Below are 6903 nucleotides of genomic sequence, written 5' to 3' on the forward strand. Positions count from 1 at the left end.
CTTCGTTCGACCCATGTTGTTGGTTCCTACATGGGTCACGACTACTGGATCCACCCCCTTCCACTCAGTTTATCTCCAGCTGCAAGGAGATGTCTTTAATCCTGGCACTGAGCAGGCAGCACAACCTTTGGAACTCCTGTGCATGGCTGCAGAGAACAGTATCTATCTCCCGGACTATTCTGTACCCTATCACTCCCACATTCCTTTTCACTCCCCCCACCTGAAAGGTCTCCTGTACCATGGTATTGTGGTTAATTTGTTCATCTAGCCTGCAGACTTAGCCTTCATCCACACTGTTTCCACTGGCAGGAGGGTCAGTAACCAGAGGACAGAGATTTAAGGTAATTGGCAGAAGAACTAGAAGTGAGATGAGAATTTTTTTTCACAGCGAGTTATAATGAAATGTATTGCCTGAAAGGGTGGTGGAAGCAGATACAATAATACATTTCAAAAAGGACTTTGATAAATACTCAAAAGGTGAAAACATTTCAGGACCATGGGGCAAGAATTGGAGAGTGGGGCTAATTGGATAGCTCTTTCAAAGAGGAGGCACAGGCACAATGGGCCGAATGGCCTCCTATTGTGCTGTATATTTCTACGATGCAGCTAACTCGATATGAATCTGCCCTACAACTGCAGACTGTTAGTTTGAACATGTATTCATTGCCTTGTGATTCAATTTGCAATGTTATTATAATAATGTGCCCGTTTGCAATTCTGATCTAATGGTTTTGTTGCCTTGAAACTAAACCCATTTAGATTACATTTTTCCTGGTATCTTGAAAGTAATTTATGCAACATAATCACTTGCTATCTTGTTGGTAAATGTGCAGATCTCATGGAGCTAAATGACTTGCACTATGAATCACCAGCCATTCATTATCAATTACCGTATAAATAAGGTGCACAGGCCTGAACTTTGCATCCTGAAGTCTATTTTCAGTACTTTGCAGCAGTAGGGATGTGAGTTATACAGGCAGATTAAATGCAGCATTAAGCATCTTACAATAACTGGGATTTTTCAACAAATCAGGCTTACACTAAAACAAGCAGGTATGAATTCACTGCTGTTGTGTATTGTGAATCCTCTCTGCATGATAAGTAGCTAACGGTACAGCGTCAGAGTATTCATAGCTAACATTTCCAAATTATATGTTTTACCAATAATATGAGTTGCATGTTTTGTATGCATTTGGTTAATACGACAAGCATTCGGCACTGTTCCAAATCAATTTCCATCAACAGTAGCATCTGATAAATTATGACAATGCATTTGTCATTACTAAAATAAAACCAGCTGGTGGTTAACAGACTCTGCCTACTGACGGTGCAGTTCAAAATATCATTGGTAGAAATATAGCAGGAGGAGGAGGCCATTCAGCCCATCGAGCCTGATACGGTATTCAATTAGATCATGGCTGATCTGTATCTTAACTCCATTTACTTGCCTTGGTTCTATATCCCTTAATGCTCTTAGTCATAGAGTCATAAGCTCGTACAGCATAGAAACAGGCTCTTCGGTCCACCGCATCCATGCCTATCATAATGCCTATCTATACTAATCCCACCTCCTGCATTAATTCCATATCCCTCTATGCCTAGCTCATTCAAGTACATGTCCAGATGCCTCTTAAATGTCACTACTGTTCCTGCCTCCACCACCTCCTCAGGCAGCTCATTCCAGATACCCACTATTCTTTGTGTGAAAACTTTACCCCTTTGATCCCCTTTAAACCTCCTCCCTCTCACCTTAAATCTATGCCCTCTAGTTTTAGTCACCCCTACCATGGGAAACAGACTCTGGCTATCTACCCTATCTATGCCTCTCATAATTTTATATACGTCTATCATGTCCCCTCTCAGCCTCCATCGCTCCAGGGAAAACAGACCCAGCCGATCCAATATCTCATTATAACTCAAGCCCTCCAAAACAGGCAACATTCTTGTGAATTTTTTCTGCACCCTCTCTAGCTTAAACACATCTTTCCTGTAGTGCGGCGACCAGAACTGCTCACAGTACTCCAAATGCAGCCTAACCAACGTTATGTACAACTGTAGCATGACGTCCCAACTCTTGTACTCAATGCCTCGGCCGATGAAGGCAAGCATGCCATATGCCTTCTTCACCACCCTGTCTACTTGTGTTGCCACTTTCAGGGAACTATGTACTTGCACCCCAAGGTCTCTCTGCTCAACAACACTCCCCAGGGCCCTGCCGTTCACTGTATATGTCCTGCCCTGGTTTAACTTCCCAAAATGCATTACTTCACACTTGTCTGCGTTAAATTCCATTTGACACTCCCTTGCCCACTTTCCCAGTTGATCTATATCCTGTTGTAACCTTAGACAACCTTCTTCACTGTCCACTATACCACCAATTTTGGTGTCATCTGCAAACTTACTAATCATGCCCCTTACATTCACATCCAAGTCATTAATATATATGACAAACAACAGAGGGTCCAGCACCGATCCTTGCGGCACACCACTGGTCACCGGCCTCCAATCTGAAAAACAACCCTCCACTACCACCCTCTGCCTCCTATCACCAAGCCAATTTTGAATCCAATTTGCTAGCTCACCCTGGATCCCATGTGTTCGAACCTTCCAGACCAGCCTATCATGCGGGACCTTGTCAAAGGCCTTGCTAAAGTCCATGTAGACAACGTCCACCACCCTGCCCTCGTCAATCCTCTTGGTCACCTCCTCAAAAAACTCAAATTGTTGAGACATGATTTCCCACGCACAAAGCCATGCTGACTATCCCTAATCAGACCTTGCCTTTCCAAATGCATATAAATCCTGTCTCTCCGAATCCCTTCCAATAACTTTCCCTCCACTGATGTAAGGCTCACCGGCCTGTAGTTCCCTGGCTTATCCCTGCTGCCCTTCTTAAATAAAGGCACAACATTAGCTATCCTCCAGTCTTCTGGTACCTCACATGTGGCTAACGATGATACAAAAATCTCTGCCAGGGCCCCAGCAATCTCCTCCCTTGCTTCCCATAGCATCCTAGGATACACCTGGTCAGGCCCTGGGGATTTATCCACCTGAATGCGCTTCAAAACCTTCAAAACCTCCTCCTTTGTAATGTTGATACGCTCCAGGATATCAGTGTTCCCTCCCTTGAACTCACTAGCTTCCATGACCTTCTCCACAGTAAATACATATGAGAATTATTCATTTAAGACCTCCCCCATTTCCCGTGGCTCCACACATAGATTGCCACACTGATCCTTAAGGGGACCTACTCTCCCCCTAGCTACCCTTTTGCTCTTAATATACTTATAGAATCTTTTAGGATTCTCCTTTATCTTATCTACCAGGGAAATCGCATGGCCCCTTTTCGCCCTCCTAATTTCCTTCTTAAGTGTACTCCTACATCCCCTATACTCCTCAAGGGGCTCGCTAGATCCCAGCTGCCTATACCTGACATATGCCAACAAAAATCTATCAATCTCAGTTTTGAAATTTTCTAGAGAGAGAGTGAGCTGATGTTTTATTACTTTTATTTTTAGTACAACTGGAGAAACATAATACAGGAAATCTGTATGGAAAGGGCTAGATTCATAGTATGAAGTATGAGTGCCTTCCCAATTTTGTGACACAACTAACAAGCTCACACAAACATTCATGAAACGATAACATTGGTGGATGATAAGTTTTTATAAATAACTATCCAGATCAAAGCCACCAGTCACCAGTAACAAGCACTTAAACATCGGCATGGGTTCACACTTTCTAGTGTAAGAAATTTGTACGACTGAGTTGTTTCATCAAAGCTAGAAATTGGATATCTGTTCTCTGCATTGTTTACTATATAATTATATCCAAGACACACTACCATCTACTCTATCAATTTCACTGTAACTGTGATATTCTGATAAAGTATCAAAAGAAACCAGTAAAGATCTGACAAAAATTGATCAGTTTCCAATGAACAAAATGTCTGCAAGACTCAGTCAGCAGTAAATGGTGAAAATGGGTGCAATCTTCCCACAGATTCTGTTAACTTACATTTCTCTTCAGACTAACTGTGCTCTTTAATATTTAAAAGGACCTTTATATTGCAGTGGTTGATCTTTGTTTTTAGTTAGATGTTCACAGGTGTAGCTGTTTAACAACACTCCAAACCAACCAAAACTGTACAATGTTACAGAGCAGAAAATGATCAATTCCCAGTCGCACAATTTGTACCTGATACTTAATACGCATCTTCGAGTATGTTTTAAACTTAATGCAAGATGTAACATTGTCCACCAATAACCACAGACGGCATGTTTGGAATGGAACAAAGTATTATATATGAATGGCTGATAAACACTCACAGGTGAGAAAATAGCAGCATTGCTTTTTACAATAATCTCCTGTAAGTGCCGGTGCTAACATTTCCCATTTTGATGTAATAGCTTCTAATCGTGGTAATCTCAGGACAACAGGATGACAACAGTCGATATTTATCCAACAAAGTCTTAGAAAGTAAGAATTGAACTGCCTTACCGCATCACATTCATCAGACGCCATTTAGTCACGGATTTCAATCGTACACTCTACCATGCAGTAGAACAATAAAGTCCAGAACCGAGCATTCAACTGTGTGCGAGTTATCAGGTACAAATCTGGCTTTTCAATTTAAAACAAAAGGTAACTCGAGCAACAACTAAAATAGTAAACCTGTTTACCGAATGCCCTCTGGTAACTGGGTATTAGTTCATGGGGCAGGTTTAACAAGGTGTGGCTATTTCCCAGGATTATGCATGCCTCTCAGTACGTGACAAGTGAATGGAGTGTCCTGATATAATCCAAGTTTCCATTAGTAACCATCAGTACAACAATGCATACTTCAGTTACTCTTTAAAAAAGTACACTGATAACTTCTACAAAGAATCCTGTGTTTCCATCGGCATTTTCAAGTAAGATCAGTAGATTATTCACACTTGATTTACTGTACACAGGCTGAATAATATTTGTGCAATTTTGTCTTACATCCTACAGGGAGCTGTTGTGCAACGCTGTGGCCTTCTCTGATGGCTGTTCTACTGGTAAGAAGTGAGAGGCACAAATGTGAATGGCAGATCCCAACGGCTAACAGATGTTTTGGGGCGCAAATGAAATTCAATTGCACTGATGCTGATTGCTCATGGGAACAGGCCATCCATGCTCACTCCTGCTACATGTTTCCAGAGAGAACCAATATCAAAGAAGCATAAAGCAGACCCTAAGTGAAGTCTTAACAATCTTACAAACACTTGAGTTGCCAGGTGCTACTTAAAACAGTGGCACTGGAATCATTGCCATATTGATATATCATAACAGCCTCTCGCAAAAGGGTAATGTTGCCCCTAATCTTTGCCTCCTCTGCAAATCTACATTTTCAACTACTAAAAATTGCTGTCTTTTTTTTTTATCCCTTTGCCAGCACTGTGATCCAGATCATTCTGCTCAAAACATGAAGCATTTGCTCCTGCAGGTTTCTCTTATCTTCTCTAACCCAATGATAGCAACAAGAACTTGCATTTTTATAACCCCTTTTTTGTAGCAAAACATCTCAAGGCGCTTCACATCCACAAGTTTTCGTTTCCCTCAAATCACAGAGCAACATACAAACATGTGGAAACGAGGGACAGGAATGGACAAGCTGATCCATTGAGTCTGTCCCATACTGTCTTGATGCTACTAAACAGCATGAACCTCCTTCCTCCACCCCCAATGCTCCCCACATAATCTCTTGCAAAAGTTAAAAACATTAAAAGAGGTAAATACAGAAAGAAAGACTTCCATCTCTATAGCACCTTTCATGACTTCAGGACATTCCAAAGCACTTTGCAAACAATCACTTCCTTGAAATGTGGTCACTGTTGCAATGTAGGAAATGAGACAGCCAATTTATGCTCAGCAAGCTCCCAGATACTGCAATGTGATAATGACTAGATAATCTGTTTTAATGATGTTGGTTCCATTAATTCTTTGCATGATCTACCTTTTGCTCGCTGCCCAGCCAGAAACTGGTCCAGCTCTCACAGCAAATCGGTGTCCACTGCACGAGACAGCTGCCTGTTCGAGAGATCCACTATTCTCTGCCCTTCTTCGGAATAGTGCCGAGGGATTTTTTACATTCACATGAGAGGGAAAATGCGGCCTCAGTTTAATGTTTCATCAGACAGACAGCACCTCTAACCTTGCAGCACTCCCTCAGTACTGCACTGGAACTGTCAGCCTAGATTTTGTGCACAAGTCTCTGAGATAGGACTTGAACCCACAACCTCTGACCCAGGGATGAGTGTACCACCACTGAGCCAAGGCTGTTTCAGAGAAGAGCAGGCGAGTTCTCCCAATGTCCTGGCCAAGACTTATTCATCAACCAACACCTAAAACAGATTATCTGGTTACTATCACATTGCTGTTTGTGGGAGCTTGCTGTGCACAAATTGGTTGCTGTGTTTCATACATCACAATAGAGACTTACCTTCAATAAAGTACTTAATTGACTGTGAAGTGCTTTGGGACATCTTGTGGATGTGAAAGCAGTTATAAAAATTCACTTCCTTCTTTCTTTAACAACTGATGCTAAGCGGCCATTTCCTGGGAGTTCACCTGAATCCGCCCTGAGGAATTCTTTAACAGCCCTACACAATAGCCACCTGGGCTTTATGCCCCTTTTTTGACTCTAGTCACTATTTGGCTTCCTTTTGCATTAGAATGGTTTGAAAGATATTCCATTTTCCTTTGTGCTAGCAATTCCTCTTCCTAGTAAGTTTGCCCAATCTCTCCGAATCAAGCACTCTGCCATTTTTGCAATGTTAGCCCTCTGGAAATCTGGAACTAGCATTTAATTTATGACAGCTTTAGTTTGACTGAAATCCACCGCTCCCAGTGAAGAAAGAAACACAGACATTTGTCAAT

At 41.9% G+C, this 6903-nt stretch overlaps 1 long non-coding RNA gene across 1 annotated transcript; it reads left to right on the plus strand.

Moving 5' to 3' along the window:
- The first annotated feature begins 263 nt into the window (after positions 1-263).
- LOC137384963 (uncharacterized) lies at positions 264-5873 on the plus strand. The gene is made up of 3 exons (XR_010977703.1): positions 264-341; positions 4410-4611; positions 4996-5873. It is a non-coding gene; the product is annotated as an uncharacterized lncRNA (long non-coding RNA).
- Positions 5874-6903: the final 1030 nt, after the last annotated feature.

The sequence above is a fragment of the Heterodontus francisci genome, chromosome 27, assembly GCF_036365525.1.
Source record: "Heterodontus francisci isolate sHetFra1 chromosome 27, sHetFra1.hap1, whole genome shotgun sequence".
Lineage (NCBI taxonomy): Eukaryota > Metazoa > Chordata > Chondrichthyes > Heterodontiformes > Heterodontidae > Heterodontus > Heterodontus francisci.